Here is a 19,323-nt window from a genome sequence, read left to right on the forward strand (position 1 = left end):
CTGGACTTTGAGGGCCGGCCGAGTGGCTCAGTTGGTTAAGAGCTCGCTCAAGAGTGCAAGCTCTGAGCAACAGCGGTTCTAGTCCTGGCCTGAGCTGAGCTGTCACTGAGCTGCCAACAGGTGGCAGGATGGCTCAGCTTGAAAAAAAAAAAAAAAAAAAAAAAAAAAAGGAGTCTGGACTTCATCCTGTGACCTTAAGGAAGCCACTGAGAGGTTTGGGTACCAAAGGAAAATGATCTATGTTTGTATGGCTATCGGTGGAGAAGGGTCTGGTGGGCTTACTGCAACAGTCCAGGTGGGAGATGGCGGCCTGGACTAAGAAATGAAGGACCAAGGTGCTGATTTGGACGAGGGGCAAATCCCAACAAACATGTTCCTAAGGGTCTGCTACTTGCAGAGTGAGTTTAGCCTGCTCGTTTCTCAAATGCCTAACAAAATAAGAGGGTATCTTCCTCCTTGAAATCATTCCGCAGTGACTGCTGAGTTAGTTGAGAAAATGTTCTGTGCCTTTAGGTGTAGTTAAGTGTGCAAACATTTTAACAAAGGACAACAGTAAGAGGCCTGTAGTGATCTGAATCTATACTATTGCTTGATGTAGAAACCTTTACTTTAATATCTACGCCAGAGCATGTTATACATGCCAAAATAATTACCTAGTTTCCTCCTTCGTTTCTCTATGCAGCCTCTTAAACTATGTCTAACCTTTCAAAGTAAGAGAACAATATAGATGCAATAATATATATGCGTGAAGACACCATCTGCAGAGTTACGTAACTCCAAAATTTGGCCCATGACTGCTACTTAAGATTGTGTAGGTTACAATTAACACTAGGAGGAGAAATTCACAACCTGTGTAGACACACCTGGTGGCCCTGAGTGACCTGGATTAGGAACAAACAGAGCTTCATCCTGGCTGTACTTTTTTTCAAATGTCTCTCTCTGTCAAACTGACTTAAAAACATTCATGGTCAGAATTGCAAGTACTGCATTTTACTGTGATATTAGTTCCTTTGTGTCTATGTTATTAAAATGGAATTTACCCTCTAAGGAGACAGTAAGGTTTGGATTTGAGCTCTAAGCTCTGCCTCTTATGGGCCGTGTGATCTGGGGACGTTACTTAACCTTTATCAGCTTCAGTGTGCTCATCTGCAGAAGGGATAATACTTACAGGAAAGGTTTGCTGTAAAATCGGATGGAGTACATAAAGTACCTAGCTTCTGGGCAGTGTGTTCTCAGCAAAAGGTAACTGGCTGCATTTTAGGAAATGGACAACATACTGGAGACCCAGGTTAATACCCTCTTCCCGACTGTACTCAGTAATTGGTGCATATAGCTATGCAGTGCCCTCATTTAACATGACAAGGCTCAATCTGGCCCCAAATTATTGCTGTCCTGCTCTTTATCTCATCCACTCCTGACTCTGACTATTGTCATAGCACACAGCTATGGTCCTCAGGAAGGAAGGCATAATGCTGTCTCCTCCCCCACAGCCCCAAGGCTCCTAAAGGCTTTGTTTGCATCTGGCTCAAAGGCCTGGCCAAAAGTCACTTTCATGTATTGTCTCTCCTATGACAGGGCAAATCCACCGGATGGTGCCGGGACTTACTTCTTGTTATCTACGGCACCCAGCAGGGTATGTACAACACTATTGCTGAATAATTAATGAATGAACGAATGAACAAATGAATGAATGAATGAAAAAAACGAATGAATGAACTATGAGGATGGATACAAACACATGTTCAAAATGGGAGAGGATTAATTCTAGTCACTCACTGTCTAGAAAAGGGCAAAGGAAAACAAAAGAGAGGCTTTCTTGGGGTGGGTAGCATGTATATGGGTAGGGAGAGGGAGTAAAGAAGGTTTACGGTGGAATTCACAGGGTGTGCTAAGTAGAAGCAGTCAGTCAAAAGTAAAGAAAAGTGGTACAGACTTAACAGAGAAAAGGTTGACTCTAGACTACAACCATTTTCTTCCTGCTTAGGACATGAAATTTATGCAAACTGACTGGTTGGAAAGATGGCCAGCACACAAACAAAATATACAGCCTTCATCTAAATAAAAATTTTCATAAGCTCCAAGCATGACCATTTCACTGGAAGCACTAAGGAAAACAGATTTTTTCATAATGCTATTTTGATAGGATTTCTGATTTATTTTTTCAAGAAAAATTTATTGGTAAGCATACCCAATAACTGATTATACATCCTCAAAAATATTTCCTGTCAGAAAAGCCTAAGAATCTATTGATGTTGAGAATGTCATTTCTGATCAGAGAAGACAGACATTTATGCAAGGGGGCTCCATCAGATTAAAGAAATGGCTATGGTATTTTGAAGATTAGTGTGTAGGCTAAGGTTGTGAAAGTCTAATTTTCTTTAACATTCACTAAGCAGAAATAAACAGTGTTGTTTTTTTAAAGATAAAAACACAACTTCTTTTGAAGAAAAGCTAGAGTCAGTTTGAGATGCTGAGGATGTGAAAAAAATGTTAATAAAATGTTCTAGAAATTCCACAAAAGTTTCAGAGTTCCTGGGAAACAATAACACATCTCAAGTTTCCAACACGTCCATATACATGAGAATTAAATTCTCCCTAATAACTCTGTGAGGCAGTTGTTATTTTCATTAAATAGATGAAGTAACTGAGGTACAAAGTCAAGTAACTATTCCAAGATCTCAGAGCTGTTGAGAAGCTGAAGTGGGGCCCACAAGTACCTCGGTTGTCATTGAACAGGAGAATACATATGAAAAGAAAACAGAGGAGAAATAAAACCAACCAGAAAATGGGACTTGTGGCATTCAAGCAGTTGCCTAAAGAACTTACACTTTTTCTTTCTTTTTTAATTAAAATGTATTGAATACCTCCTCTCTTTTACATACCTTTTGAGGAACTTCTCAGATAAGAATGTGTTTAATCTCCCCAGTATACTCACAGCATTGAATTAGCAGTATGGATTTGGAGCCTATCTAGTGATGAAAATGCAGATGTATAATTGCATACGCTCTGTTTTCATATATGTACACATGTCACACATACACACTATGGGAAGTTGCAAAAAATGCCCACAAATTGTCACCCACACCTCCTTTTTTTCCACATCCTTTGCAATTTGACTTTGCAGCTCCTCCCATCAAAAGCTGGAGTCTATTTCCCCATCCTTCAAATCTGGGCTAGCCTTGAGGCTTTGCCTGCTTTAGCCAAAAGAACATAGCAGGAGTAATGGTATGCTAATTCAAAGCCTTTCACTTGAGCACTTGCACACTTCTGCTCTTTCTCGGGGCCCTAGACGCTGTCATATGAACAAACTCAGGTTATCCTGCTGGCAGGTGAGAGATCACATTGACCACAGCTACCCCCAGACATGTGAGAGAACCCAGCCAAGGGAAGGCAAGCTGATTGTAGCTGACCACAGATGAATGAAGCAACCAGCCTGGAACAGAAGAACTACCCAATTGAGCCCCTAAACTGATGACCTACAGAATCACCAGCTAAAGAGCTGTCATTGTTGTAAGCCATTAAGTTTTGTGATAGTTTGTCACATACACAGATAATATATATAAAAGGAATACTAAGAAAAAATATACTAAACTGTTAGCAATGTATAAATCTAGGTAATGAGATTTTACTGATTTGCTTCTTTACATACTTCTCTGTACTTTCCATTATGTATTTCTTTAATAATTATTGAAAACACTGAATGTAATAAATACAAGAGCCCTTGCAAGTTTCTAAATTCTTTAAGTAACAACCAATCCACAGTCAGATCTACTTAATTAGATGTCTTAAAAAAGCTGCAGTCAAATTACTTGGTAAGAAAAGACCATCTTCAACATTTATCATTTAGTTCAATAAATATAAGAAGGACCTGAGGAAATGAACACCTTGTAAAGTAGAATGATACAAACTTAGTTATAAAGTTTCATCTGACTTACTTATATCTATTATATTTAGGCCAAATACGTTATAACAAAAAGGAACCTTTATTTTGTTCTTAATAATCACTAGTGATTCCTAAGACATGTTGGTTCAATCAAATGAATAGATTTTATCCTCAGGTTTCGGGCTGTATTAATTTTTAAAAACCCTCATCAGATCTTTTGGGACTCATTACTATACCTCTCCTTCCAATCATACTAAGCCACCTTTAAAGGCCAACACCAATAATGGGATCCAATTATTTAAATGTAAAAGAGTTTTCTCTCCATGGATACCATGTTGCTTCCAATAAGGTGTTAGCTTATTACAAAGCCCTCTAACTTTCCTAAGACTCTACCAATGTTGAAATAAATGGTCACACTTCAGAGAACAGATAGCTAACCACCAATGATTGCAGTCTGAATAGGGAGATGATGATGTTCCTAAAACATGGACTGGCTCATCAAAGGGACACCTACATCTGACAGGCTGACTACAAAATATTTGAAACCCGAGTTGACAAAATATGATGAAGAAAAAAATCCCCATTCCTTATCCGACAAGTACCTAGAGCAGTAAACTCTGAGCCAAAGAGCCAAGAACTGGCTAGCAAACAGTGCAAAGAGGAAAAGCAATGCAAGGATGGACATGGAGTGAAAACATGGCATTTAAATAAGCAATTACTGAGTGTTTATTACCTGCAAGGCACATTGCTAGGTGCTGAGGATTAAAATAAGAGAATAAGAGAGTCCCTTCTCTCAAACAGCTCACAAGCAGTAGGGAAGACAGACATGGCTGACCATATCGCAAGATATCAAGAGAGCCCAGGAGGAGCAGGGAGGGGGCCTCCAGAGAAGACTCACCCCAGGTAACATGTGAACCAGGCCTGAGAGCCAGGAAGCCCACATGCACATATTTTAGGAAGGTCATCTGAGAGTGGAGTGTCTGGTGCCAGGGACCCTTTGGCTACTTTGTGAGCCTAGGGACCCCTACTCAGGTTGATGTTTTTAAATGCATAAAACAAAGCACATAACATCACAAAAGAAATAAATTGGATTGAAATAACATTGAAAAAACAAATGTGTGGTATATTATCTATGCTTGTATAATAATGCATTAAATACTAAAATCTAGTGGCAGATCTAATAATTATTAATATCCTAATTTCAAAGTTGTGATGTGTATAATATTTTGAGATCTCTGTTACAATGGTAACATGATTTCTACTGTGGACAGAGTCACAGAAACTGCTGATGCCATCATTGCCTATGCTCAAAATTGACAGAATTGTTAAATTCTAGGTAGAATTTAGTGAAAGAAAATTGTAATTCTTTTCTCATGCTCTAACAGAAATTTTTCTTGATACTAAGTTATAAAAAAAGATTTTATCACCTGGAGTAGTTAAAGGTACAGCAGGCAACCTCTTAACAATGGCCTTATAAAAATCACAACAATGTGTTTATATAATGGCACTTGCATATTTGTCCATAAAAGGACAGAGAAATGAAACAAAACTCAATGATGGCACCTCTGTGATGGGTGAAGTTACGGAGGCTAAAATGGATAACTTTGGGGTGACTTAAACTGACACAGGAATCTAACTTAAATACTGAGATTGAAATATGCACTGCATTCACAAATTTCATTTCTCCCAATGAGCTTTTGGCAGAGGGCAGACAGAAGTTAGTTCAAACATGGCCTCTACCGTGAGGGTTCTGATGGGAGGAATCCTGTGTGGTAGAAGGAAGGAAGATTCCTCTGCTTCAGAAAGATGGATCTTCTCTTCCCGAACCTGGCAAGGCTGATGTGTGTTCTCACCTTGAAGAAGGGTCACCCAACATCTGATGAGATGCCTTAATAGGCTGAGATGTAATCTTGGGAAAACCCCTGACTGGGTTCTCCATCTATATAATGTCAATAAAGGGTGTAAATCCAAATAAAATAGGGTACATAGAGGCTCACAGAGCCAGCTAGGCTGGAGAGCAGAAGACACGACACCAGGTAACTTATCCAATGAACACACCAAAAAGCACACTTCCATTTATATCCAATGACCCTTTCACCTCTTCAACTTTATTATTTCTCCGCAATTTCTATGAATTAATACCCTGTGAGATATTATTATTGTATTTTTTCAAGTATCCATCTTATAAAAATTCCTAGAGGGACTTGAGTAAATAAATTAATGCAAACTCTTCTTCTTTGACCAAACTACTGCAGCAGAAGTCACTCATGTAAATCTGCCTTGTAATAATGAGAGCTTTCTTTGTAAAATTACAAGAGCTAGGTAAAAATCTCCTACCCAGAAAAACTTAAAGCCCTGGGGCTTTGTGAAAAAATAATTGCTCTTACAGCACAAATGCACATGCAGACTCATAAAAATGTCACAAGTATTTAATTTTCTACATGTCTGTTTGTTCACGTGTACTTTTATTTCTCATGGGTTTTTAAGTACAAACATATAATAGTGGGAAATGGTGGTAAGCACTTTCCCAGCAGATTTAAGTTCTCATTCACTTTATTGTCTGTAGAAGTATAACCTATTGGGCTGCCGAAAAAGTCATGATGCATTTTTGCAATGAAAAACATAGAAAAATATGTCATGACTTTTCCGACAACCCAATAACAGACTGTAGAAGACCCTGAGAAAAAAAAGCTAATTCTTTTCCATCTGCGTTATGAGCTCACCTCAGATATAATGGTCTTGTTTGGGGAGGCAAGTGAAGATAAGCCGAGTGGGAGAATCATCTTTAGATGCTTCACTGTGTTAATGCAGGAAACTCTCAACAGGTAAGCACATTCGATTTCTATTCGGAAGTGTAAGCAACTGAACTGCATAAAGAGCAGAGAGGAAAGCTCCCATCAGTTAAACTGGGGGAGCTGGAGGGGCATGGCAGTGTCCCACTGCTAAGATGGAACCTCACGTGAGCTCATCCTAAGTCACGCTGAGTCTCATTAGTTGCTATAAAACACATGAGTCCCTGGAAGCCTGCCCCCAGAAGCTCTGCCTAGGCGTTTATAATTTCAGAAGCTCTTTAGGCTTCTTGAGTAGCAATAGTAAAATTGGGAGAATTATTAGAGTCAATAAAATCCTAGTCATTCATAGCTGGCTGTGTGTGTGTGTGTGTGTGAACATTTTTAAAACTCATTCTAAAAATTATGTGAAAATGCTGAGGACCTGAAATACTCAAAGCAATCCTGAAAAAAAAAAGTGATGAAGAAATTACAATTTGGGAAAAATGAGGAGGAAAAGCATTTATTCAATCATAAGATAATACAACAGTTTCTTAAAAATTATTTGAATGAGATATTTTCAACAGAAACAACGGTATATTGGACATCACTGTATGGTATACTCTGGCCAATTACAGTTGGTGAATGGGTTAAAAATAGCTGAACTAGATGTAAAAATTTTTTAGGAAGGAAACCCAAAGCAAAACAGACCAATTAAATGGTTTAACAGTTTTACTGTGCCACCAAGAAGGAAGCCCAGGTAAATCATGAAGCCATGTAAGTTAACCCAAGCCAGAGTCTCAAGTTGGAAAAATGACTGCCAAAACAGCACAGTCTAAACAAAATGCCATGTGCTCTGACTTTAATGACCTGGAAGTTCTGTAACTTTTAATGACTGTGGAACCTCTGAAGTTCCATCTTATCACCTATAAGATGAATACAATCATTATGCCTCCACACAAGGTTACTGTGAGGACCAAATGAGATAATGTACTATGCAGGAAAATGCTCAGCAAACTATAAAAGGCACTGTACAAATATTAGCTATTATTATTTTTTTATTTACCTTATCTACATTGATACGCTGCTCCCAACAAAGGGGCATAGTCACCTTGAACAGGACAGAAAATTAGGGTGGAATAGGCAATTGTGTTTCTATAAAGACACACTCCTTACATGAGCATCAGACAGAGAGATATTGATTGAGAGAATGAATTGAGCAACCACAAGCTTCCTAAGGTCCTTTCAAAAATTCAAGAGAAATAGCCAAAGGTACAGTGTTTTATAGAAAAAGTCAGCCAAAAGCTTGCTACTACCCATCACAACAGCAGCAGGACAGTGCAGATTCTGACCAGCTATTTCATCATGTTAATCAAAGGGGATAAAGCCACGAACTCTTTAAAGTCCATTATTAGTCAAGCAAGCTAATCTCCATCTGCCAGTCTATCTAGTATTAATTAAATGTATGTATGTGCCTAGCACTGTGCTTCAAAGAGAGATGTGTGGGGTTCCTGTGGGGGTACGGAGGGAAGGAGAACTGAAAGGCTCTGTAGCTATAACCCCCCTCCTTTCCAGCTTTATGCCTATAGCCCTCCTATTCTCTCAAATATCACCAAACTTTAGCCCTGTGGTCCCTACAGCCTCAAAAAAGTCACTTCTCAGTCTCTAGTAAGGACACTGTTCTTTACTCCAAATACGTGATAAAGAAATGTGATAAGAGACTTTTAAGGCACAATGAAAAGTTGTTGAATATAAGGGTTTGCAAATTCTGTATCTTCTTCTAATTCCTGAGAAATGCAGACAAACTTGACTAAAAGGACCACCTAGTACTCCAGGAGGAACAAACAGTATAGAAAATAACTCATGACTGGCGAGGCTGTGGAGAAAAGGGAACCCTGGTGCACTGTTGGTGGGACTGCAGATTGGTGCAGCCACTATGGAAATCAGTATGGAGGTATCTCAAAAAACTGGAAATGGAACTACCGTATGACCCAGCAATTCCACTCTTGGGTATCTATCCAGAGAAACCCAAGATGCTAATTCAAAAAAATATATGCACCCCTATGTTTATCGCAGTGCTATTGACAATAGCGAAGACTTGGAAACAACCAAAATGCCCATCGGTAGATGACTGGATTAAGAAACTGTGGTACATTTATACAATGGAGTATTACTCCGCTATAAAGAAGAATAAAATAGTACCATTTGAAACAATATGGATGGACCTAGAAACTATTATGTTAAGTGAAATAAGTCAGTTGGAGAAAGACAAATACCATATGATCTCACTTATATGTGGAATCTAAAAAACTGAATAAACGAGCAAAGTAAACAGAAATAGTCTCAGAGATATAGAGGAACGACTGATGGTTGCTAGTTCGGAGGGGGGTGGGGATGAGGGAGAAAGGGAAGGGATTGATTAGACAGCATAAATAGGTAACTACAATATTGCCACAGGAATATGAAAGACAGTTCGAGGAATATAATTAATACTGTTGTAAATATTTTGTAGGGTGTCGGATGGTCACATGTTTTGTTAGGGAGACCGCTTCATGGATGGGGTAGAGGCTTGATCACTGCACTGTACATCTGAAGCTGATGTTGTGTAATATTGTATATCAACTATAAGTGTATATATATATATATATATACATATATATATATATATATATGTATATATATATATATATATAGTCACGGGACGTGGATTATAGTGTGGGAGTGGAGTCAAGGGAATTGTAATAGATATGTAAGATATGGGGGGGGGAAGAGGGGTGGCGGATTGGGGGAGAGGGGTTGTCACTTTGAGAGGTAAAAAGTATAACTATTGCACTGTGTTGTAGAGCTGAAACTAATTAAAAAAATGTTTATTTCACAATAAAAAAGAAAGAAAGAAAGAAAGAAAGGTAAATACATTTATATTTTCTTTTGTAAAAAAAAAAAAGAAAAAGAAAAGAACTCATGAGGACATCCAAGGCCCACAAAGAAGGTGTCACTTCTCCCTGCCTCCTGCCGAAGCAAAAGCTGAGTGCTAGGTCAATCCAGTAATAACTGAAAGAAAAATTAAAAGAATGTTTTATTGAAAAATGTAGAAACAGGAATTTCTTATGTTTCTTCAGATACCACTCTATAATTTCACTGACCCACTACACCCAGTATAGGACAAGAAGAAAGCAGGGATGCATAATATCTCACAATGAAAACAAGCCAACTTCAGATAAAGGAATGGTCAAGAAACCACCCATTTTACCTGAAAAGAAGTATTGACTTGCATGCTGGAAATCTGTCGGAGTGCAAGTTGGCTACCAGCATTCTATGGAAGGGCAGGACAAAGAAACAGGGGCATCCCCAAGCTGACTGACTGGCTGCCTGACAACAGGCCTCAGGGGTCTTTCTAGTTCATCCAGGATTTTATACATCATGTTTGTTGAGAGTGGACATATAATGGTTGACCTAGAGGGCAGCCTTTTAGGTAGAAATGTTGGGACTTACTTAGTTGCATTTTTCTATTGCTTACAGTTAATAATCTTAAAAAGTTATACTTTCATTACATTTCATCAGTACCTACGGATTTCATTATGACTATGACATCTTATTACTGTTTTCTACATGATGGAATTGAAAAGCCTGCTTCTTATGCTTTACAAGACGATGGAATGTCAAATACCCTTTGCTGTTGTAGTGTCTGTTGACACATTCTATTTACATTTCTCTACTGTATTCATGGTGTTTGACTCTAATACCAACGTTAAAATATGGGATTAGTGTCACCACTTAATTTTCTTAACAAGCTATCAGACAATAATACATGCCTTAATTATTTTTTTTAAAGGGAGTATAATTTGCTGAAATGTTTAAAATTTCCTGGGAACTGAGACATATTAACTCTGAAAAGTGAGCAAGTGTTTGACATGAAAACACACCTTACCTACACTAAAAAATGTCACCAGATAAGCGGTCCTTGGTGTGAAGACTTGACTTCCCTCAGTATGTGGGTTCCTTGAAGTGGCCTAGTATCAGCTGTGCCATGTACATAATCCTCATGCACTCAGCCCCTCACAGTGGGACCCTAGGTCTGCTGACTGGTTCCCAGTCCTACATGCACTTCGTGGTGGGAGTCACAGCGCCAAGTGGGAAACACAACACTGCCAAGTTTCTCCTGGGGATTCCGATGAGTCTGCTCTTGTGATAAAAACCAAACACCTGCACCAAGATGCAGATTTTTCTTGAAAAAATCAGAATTTGCAGTTTTACAAGGCCAGACTAAAAAGTTAAGTAAAATATTTTACATTTTGTGTAATACGTTACATATTTATATTATATTATTATATTTATATTATAATATAGTATATACTTGAATAACGTTCTTTCGCCCAACCAGATAAAAGGGTAAGAAATCAGAGTCTGGAGAAAGGCACAGATTACTGTGTGAGCCACCTGGGAAATGACTGCTTTCTGCCCCCAGATGTGTGTGTGGCCCTTGATGACTCTGTGTCTGATTGAAGAGCCAACTGCTTGCAAAACTTTCCTTAAATGGAAAGGCCCAGACAGTTAGGAGTAAACTCTTCCAGAATAGAGATGTAAGACTAATATGGAACAATAGTATGGCAGCAAACCATGGTTTTTATTCGGGTCCAGCAGTCCCCAACACTGTGCAGACATGGCTGCAGTGGAGACCCCGCCAGGGAGCAATGGCAGAAGGGCCACACCAAGGCACTCAGCCTCTGCTCGGCCTGCATGGTCTCCCCATCCCACCAGTTCCTGTATCTTAGGCTGATTAAAATTGGAATCTGTAACGGAGGCATCTGTTTTCTCTTCCCACAAATTCAAACTGCCCTTGAAACACTTTAATTAGCATCAGAAATGGGTCTGGAACAGCTGCAGCTGGTGCCCAAATGGGAACTGGCACAAAAACCTTTCCCAATTGGCCAGACTTTGAAAGAGATGTGGAAAAGAGAAAAGGACAGAAGAGGAGGCTGAAGATGGCTCAATGGAGGCAGAAGAGCCTCTGGCCTGAGACTGAGGTCACTGTGGGGAATTCCTGGGGTCTGTGTCAGTGGAACGTTTCCTCAATGCCCACAGCCAGGCCCCGTGACAGAACGGCAGGCCCAGCAGAAGGCAGGGTGGACCACAGGGAGACACCCTGGCTCTCCCTAACTGCACTAGCTAAGAAGGCAAGAACTATGGTGTCCCCAAAGCCCAGGGCATGGGGGTGTGTGTGGGTCCACTCAAGCCCTATACTACTGACAGAGCATGAGGAAAAAGGCTCTATGCTAACTGACCCTGCCCTACCTGTGCAAACAGCTACAAAGTAAGAGTGAAAAAGTAAAATGAGGGGTAAAAGAGTACAAAAATTTGAAATGGGATACATTTAATTATCTTAATAAAATTAAGAAAAACACTGTCTTTACTGGTTTTACCCAATAAAGTGAGCAAGGAAAACACTGGTTCCAAATGTAAATATTCTAAAATGCCTGTGCTAAATACCGGGGTGCCAAAAAAATGTATCCAAGTGGACACTTTGGTCAACGTTGCTCAAGCAGTAGTTCGCCGTAATCAGAAGTGTCTAGACGCTGATGGTAACCACTTTGAGCACCTCTTGTAATTGCAAAAGTCAAACGCGACTTGTATTCATCTTTTGTTATTGGTATATATTGAGTATTACAATTTTAATACAGCTTTCCTTTCTTAAAATGTGTATTCATTTTTTTGGCACCCTCTGTTATTTCTCCTCCCAGGCAAACCAGGCCTTAACTTCCCATCATCTGGGACAAATACATTGAGATCTCAACAAAACACTTCTTTGAAAGAGTGAGGGATTTCTTTTAAAAAAATGTGTTTAATTTAAGAATATTGGTCGGATTCAGGCCTGAGTCACTGTAGTACTTTTTTTTTATCCTTGCTAAGAATTTCTTACAACAGACCTTTGCTTTGATCAGAATTCTGTTTTTCAGTATCAGTGCAGATTCAGCAGGACATTTGGAAAATAACTTGTGTAGAAAAAACAAACCGTATACAAACACCAGATAAATATACAGACGTCTGAGAAGAGTATAGTTGGTCATAGCAAACTTTACTGAATCGAATGGAAGTTAGCAAAATCCAAGTTGTTATAGGAAAAACCACCACCACTAAAACAATTCCAATGCCAGCAAAACACAAAGATGCCCAGATCTGGGAGACAGGAAGAGGGTTTGTGGAAATGGCACTATTCAGATCATTGATAGATTAGTGTTAGCTAAATGGATGGAAGAGAAACTATATGGGGACAGATTTGAGCCATGGGATTCAGCTCCAAACTAAGGGAGGTAAAATAAAAATGGGGAAAAAGGAAGGCTTCAACCCATAGCTGCATTTGATGGGTCAACCCTGTGGGAGCCAGGGCAAGCTCACTGGCATTAGGAGGCAAATGGAAAGCAGACAAGTCTCACATGTGATTAGCTCTCAATTATCTGGTTGTCTCTCTCTCTCTCTCTCTCTCTCTCTCTCTCTCTCTCCCCCCCTCCCCGCTAAATCTGATTACTTACTAAGGCCTGTGAGCCCACTTCCAAGGAATCTCCAGAACCAAGGTGCTTCTCCTCNTCTCTCTCTCCCCCTCTCTCCCTCTCTCCCTCCCTCCCCGCTAAATCTGATTACTTACTAAGGCCTGTGAGCCCACTTCCAAGGAATCTCCAGAACCAAGGTGCTTCTCCTCAGCCCGACATGGCCAGTGTAGTAATTCAGTTCCCCCTCTCCTTTCCCCTCACTAGAACATCACCTCCTGAGTAGCTTTCCGGCAGCTACTCGGTCTCTTCTGTGCTGCAACAAGTCTCCACTGGGTCTTAGAAAAGAGCATCCTACCACTGCCCTGCACATATACCTCCTATTGTGGATCCTCAACGACAGGATAAACTAGAACTCCCTTAAACTTTGCCCAAAGTAGTGGCAAAGGAGTCAATGGAATGTCCCGGGGCACATGGATAAGGGGAGGTCCAAAGAGCTATGTCAGGATGAGAAACTTGAACTAAACTAATAGCTTCTCCTGCCTGGTCTTAGCACCACCCCTCTTTATGCGTACATGAGACAGCAGCTGGGTAGCTTATGTTTGTACCCAGTCAAGGGGTGGATCAAGCACCCGTGGATCCTGCTCCTGGGTGGGGAGGGAGGGGCTTCCTCTTCGCCACGGCCCATCTCTATTAGAAGTGATACACCTTCCAGCCCATCTCATTCCTAACAACAGGTCCTTGCTTAGCCAAGCTCATCTTCCTAACTTGAAGAAAGGAGAGGACTTTTTTATTTTAATTTAGGGACACATGGGGGAAGGAGAGCACTATACACAAAGCCTTCACTCTCTGATTACCTAACTGAATTCTCCGGCCTCGTGTACCCTATCATCACTCTCCCTGAGCCCTCCATAATCCCAGCATGTCATAGATACCAGTCACAATGAACTCTTCAACTTTCCAAATAAAAAAGCCTTTGCAGAAGTTCACGCACATATATTTCCTCTACTTAGAACATCATTACTACTCTTATCAACAAACTCAAACTCTCCTTTAGAACCAGCACAAATGTTACCTCCTCCATGATTCTACCTGATTGCCCCCAACAGAATTAGTAGTGTCCTTCTTTGGGCTCCAAAAATATTTGGGTCAATAAAATGCTATAACCCATGATGATGTTCAAAAGGGTTAAATAATATAAATTATAGCTAAGCAAAGTCCTACCTACTGATGTAATTAACTAAATGCTGCCTGATTACAAAACCATAATCCTGTGACCACCCATCAGGGGTGTAAGGGACAAAATATAGTGAAATGTAATTCAGGTCTCCAAACCCAAATGTCTATTGGAATTAACTGGATTAAAAATCATAAACTAGAGTCAGGGGTAGACTCTGGTAAAACAGGCCTTCTAGAATTCTATAAAGCTGGAGGGAGATATTGCTAAGGTACCCATCTGGAAATTGAGTCTACCTTCTTCCCCTAGTAGAGTATGTCATCTTGTTGACTTTGATTCTTGTTTAATAACTAGGACAGCTTCTTGTTTATAAACATTTTATTAAATGAAAAGCATGGATAATCAGTTTTCCTGAATGAGTCCCAAGTATAAAAGCCTATGGTACAGCAAAAATATCTTTTGTTTCAGATACAGCAGTACCCTATACACAAGCAACTTTATATGCTCACTAGGGAAATGGGGTGCAGGGAAAGTTTAATTATGATTGATTGCATTGACGCCCACCCTTTCTAGACAACCCATTTCTACAACATCTCTAAATCCTTGGCTAATTAAATGGGAATTTACAGTGGGAGTGAGTGTTTGGGGTCTCTCTCTATCAATTCACAATAAATCTGAAACACTGCTGACTCTTTTTAAAGTTAATAAAGTCATATAATAGTGTTATTGATATCTTAATTTTTTTGTCATTATTTGTTTTCTCAATAACTGATACTAAAAGTATAATACGCTATACAATATTTTCTTGTGATAAGAACTACTATTCTAGGATTTAGAATTTAGGGGCCTTAATCATCCATTATTTCACATGTTGGCAAGGTGAGAGCAGTTTTTGCATACCAAGGAAAGATTTTATTAAGTTAGTGATGACAGGTATTCCCGCCCCATTCCCAACCAAATGTTAGCTATACCAGCATATTTTAATGAGCAGAGCTGCCTTATTCTGAGCCCTCCACCAGATCCTGTGCAATGAGTGTGTCCCCTTCTGTCCGGAGCCATGCGTAGTGATGGCAGGGAAGGGGCTGCACCGAAGAGCTTGCCTGGGGAACTGACCTAAAGACACAAAGGCTGGGAAAAAGAAGTCAATAAGTACTGAGCAAGGACTCAAGTCCATTACTCAGATGAGTGCCAGAACGAACATGAAGGATAGCTAGAGGGGCAGAATTACAAGAAACAGAGAACCTTCCGGAGTGAGAGATATCAATACAGAAGCCAATATAACCACTACTTTCCATTATCCATACCAACAACACTGCCTTGAAATAAGGTGCACATGTAAAATGCCTAATGCACAATTAAAAGATGCTCAATCAATACTGGTTCTCTTTCTTCTTCACTAATCCCATTCCCTAGCATTAGATACTTTTCAAGAATTTTTTTACCAAGGAGCTTCTATGAACGGCCAAGTGCTAGCTGTTGGAAATAAAAAGATAAAATGCTAATTAATCTAGTTATATCTAGTTAAATAATCAAGTTAAAATAATGAACTGGTTAAGCATGACCTAGTTAAAATAATATTGAACAAAAAAATGAAAGAGCAGGAAAAAAAAACTGACCACTAAGGCATTTTCTCTCTAAAAGTTCTTCCTTTTTTTTTAATGGGTGTCTGTCTCCGTGTTAACAGCCACAACTTAGAAAACTATGAAGGAGGGCCAGCCGAGTGGTGCAATGGTTAAGAACTAGCTTGGGATGCCAGAGGGCCCCGGTTCGGATCCCACATATGAGGGCCAGTAACACTGCCCTCCTTTAAAAAAAAAAAAAAGAGAGAGAGAGAGAGAGACTAGAAAACTATGAAGGAAACTAACTTCTCAAATGTCATTTTTCTGTGAGGAGAAGGTATTAAGATAAAAATGATGTGCCCCATACTGTACAGGCCTTATTCATCGCAATGAATTAATGCATAAAGCAAAAGTGATTGCAGTGCTCCTTCACTGTATATATGGAATATTCTAATCTAATATGAAGGTTTACTGAAGTAATTTTCTTGGGGGAAAAAATTGTGCATGCCATCTTTCTAATCTTTGTTTCCCTCAGTAACTCAAGCATCCCTTCCATTGGGCACCTGTCTAGTTTACTCAGGTGTGAGGAGATGGCCCCTTGTGGTGCTGTATTCTGCAGGAAATATATAATTTATGAGTAGTTTATTGTTTGGTTTAGAAAAGAAATATGCTTTCAAGACTCCCAGTTTTAGAACTATTTTACTATTTAGTGTGCTCTTTCTTTTCCTTACAAGTATCTGTGCAATATTCACTTATGTGAATAAATGGAACCTTCAGAAATAGAACCAGGAAATATGTCACCCTAGGTCATGGCAAAGAGTGGTCAAGTACTACAACACTACACACAAACATGTGTACACACAAACACAACGCACACACACACACCAATAAAACTTTACATTTGAAAAACAGCTAGTACCAGTCAAAAAATATGTTTGACAAAAACACTGAAAAATTCATATTAAAATTTAGATTAAAATAACAGGAGTTAGCTGTGCACTTTCTGCTACATACTCCTTTCTACTCTTAAGTATTTGAAAGCTACCTAATTTTTCCAAATAATATATTTTTAATTACAGAGTGTGCTTACATTTGATGAAAGAGCACATGATAATAAATCAGATGAAATTTTTGTACCATTATGTAGAAGGATGTTACACCCAAAGCTCAATAACACTGAATAAGCTAGTATATTTAAAAACATCACGGCATTGAAGGAAGAATAGAATTTGCCTTAAAATGGTCCTTTTAGATGCAAAATGCAAATAATTGGGAGAAACAAAAATGAATAAATAAATAAATAAATAAATAAATAAATAAATAAATAAATAAAGGAAACAAAACCCCTAAAGCGAGTAAAAAGGGGGACCCTATTGAAGTATGTAGCTTTATACTTCACTTCACCTAAATTGTACAGGCATCCTCTGTTCTGGAAAATGATAGGGTTAGGCTATCAAATTAGCCTGAAGTTTATAGTATTCACTGCTATGATTCAACAATTGCCCACTACTCCCAAATAACCAAGGCATGGCTGAGAACGTAGACAGACTACAGTTCCAACTTTAGGGAGCATATCCCCTAGCATTCACAGTTTACACAAAGAGAAATGCTGGAGTGAATTTGAACTTCTTATGCTTGAAAAGGAAAGAACATTGAATGCAACCAGGGAGATCACAATGCCCTTAACCCAAGTTGCTAGATTGTATGAATTCCCTCTGGTTAGTTGTCAAATGTTTTGGGGAGGAATCCATACTTAGAGTCTAACTGAAGAGTAATGGAGAAGTAAGAGCTAGTAGGAATATAGTTCAGAAATCCAGTGCTCATTGTGCTTCCCACCAGAGAACTTTGCAAAGGCAATTTAAAAACATTAAAATTTTCCCCCATAAGAAAAAACTGCAACATGTAATGTTATAAATTATGTGATATTTTCCCCACCCTTTATAAAGTATACCAACCTTAAAAGTTGTGGGGAAGAATAAGGGGAAGTAGCTTCTAAGTCATCTCAAAATCAAATATTTTCATTTTCTTCATCATTTATAAAACACATTAGTAACATAAATCTGACTGATCACATCATACTTAAAAGGAATAAGATCCTGATTAAACACCTGGATCTCTTTAATAGCAACGTCAATAGAATCATCAGTAACCACAGGACCTTGGAATATTAAAATGGCAGTGTATGATCTCAAGCATAGATGAACCACTCTAGCACCATTCACTGTTTGCAGTTTGGAATTCAACAAACAACAGAGTATGAGCTGAAAAGGTATTTACATTCCAGCACCTGCCACTCATTAATTGAATCTGGGCAAGGAACTGAAGCTCTCTGAACTTAGGTTTCTTATCCTTGAAGCAAGGATAATACTCATGTGACCGAGTTTGCATAGGATTGTAGCACCAAAGCCAGCAAGCAGTGGTAGTAGCTATAAAAAGAGAGAACAGTAATACAACTTTCATTTTCTGAGGGCTTACTCTCTGCTATGGACCAAAAAAACATGGTGAGGTAGGTATGCCACTGTTTGTAGCAGAGGAAGCTGGGGCTCAGAGATAGGAACTTGCACAAGGCTGCACATGTGTTTCTGGTGGAATCTAAGTGTGAACACCAACTACTCTGACTCATGACCTCATTCACATCTCAAATGCATCCCATGTGTCATCTAATAAATTGAATGAATATTGTAAATGGCAAAGCAACACAGTGATGCAATGTTTTATTACTGTAACATTTTTAAAGTTGCTAAAATACATTTTCTACTGAATATATAACAATATTCTTAGCAAGAGTCCATGAACTCAAGACACTAAAGAAAAAGCACAAATGAATATGCTACTTGAGACCAAAAACAATGGAAAAATATGGAAAATAACTTTTAGATGTAACAGTTGGTGATATCATTTTGTACATTTGCACGTTCACACACAACCAAACAGACTCCCAACCCATAAACATCCAGCATCTCTCAAGATGGCTATGGAAATTGCTGGAATTATTAAAAAGCTGGGAGCTTTGCTGTATGGGTCATGGCTCCCCAAGCCCATACAGAAGACTTGGCAGGCTGCTCACAGGAGGTTATTAGAGACACACGACAAGCATGTTAGGCTGCAAATAGTCTGTGGCCAAGCCTCCCAGGGATAACAAAGGGCAGCACATCAGCGAAGCTGAGCTTCACTACAATGCTTCAGCTTCCTCGCTGGCAGCCAGAAACTATTACAGTGAACTGGAAAGCTAACAAAGGCATAGCCACCATCTCTACACAATCATACTTTTTCTAAGCATTTAAAACAGAGGAAAAATTCCATTCACTTAGGACAGGTAAACTGAATTATAAATTCACACGCTATTTGGTTGCAAACACTCTTTTCCCAGAAATAGGTTCAGTCCTGAGTAAGATGGGTAAAGGCAGAAAAAACTGATCTGTATACTTCTCTTTGACATTTCTGCTTTTCTGAG

At 39.2% G+C, this 19,323-nt stretch overlaps 1 protein-coding gene across 3 annotated transcripts in view; it reads right to left on the reverse strand.

Annotated features, from left to right (window-relative positions):
- KDM4C (lysine demethylase 4C) overlaps positions 1-19,323 on the reverse strand; it is a 447,429-nt gene that overhangs the window by 47,602 nt on the left and 380,504 nt on the right. The gene's annotated exons all lie outside the window — the stretch shown is intronic.

Source organism: Hipposideros armiger, unplaced genomic scaffold, assembly GCF_001890085.2.
Source record: "Hipposideros armiger isolate ML-2016 unplaced genomic scaffold, ASM189008v1 scaffold_429, whole genome shotgun sequence".
Taxonomy (NCBI): domain Eukaryota; kingdom Metazoa; phylum Chordata; class Mammalia; order Chiroptera; family Hipposideridae; genus Hipposideros; species Hipposideros armiger.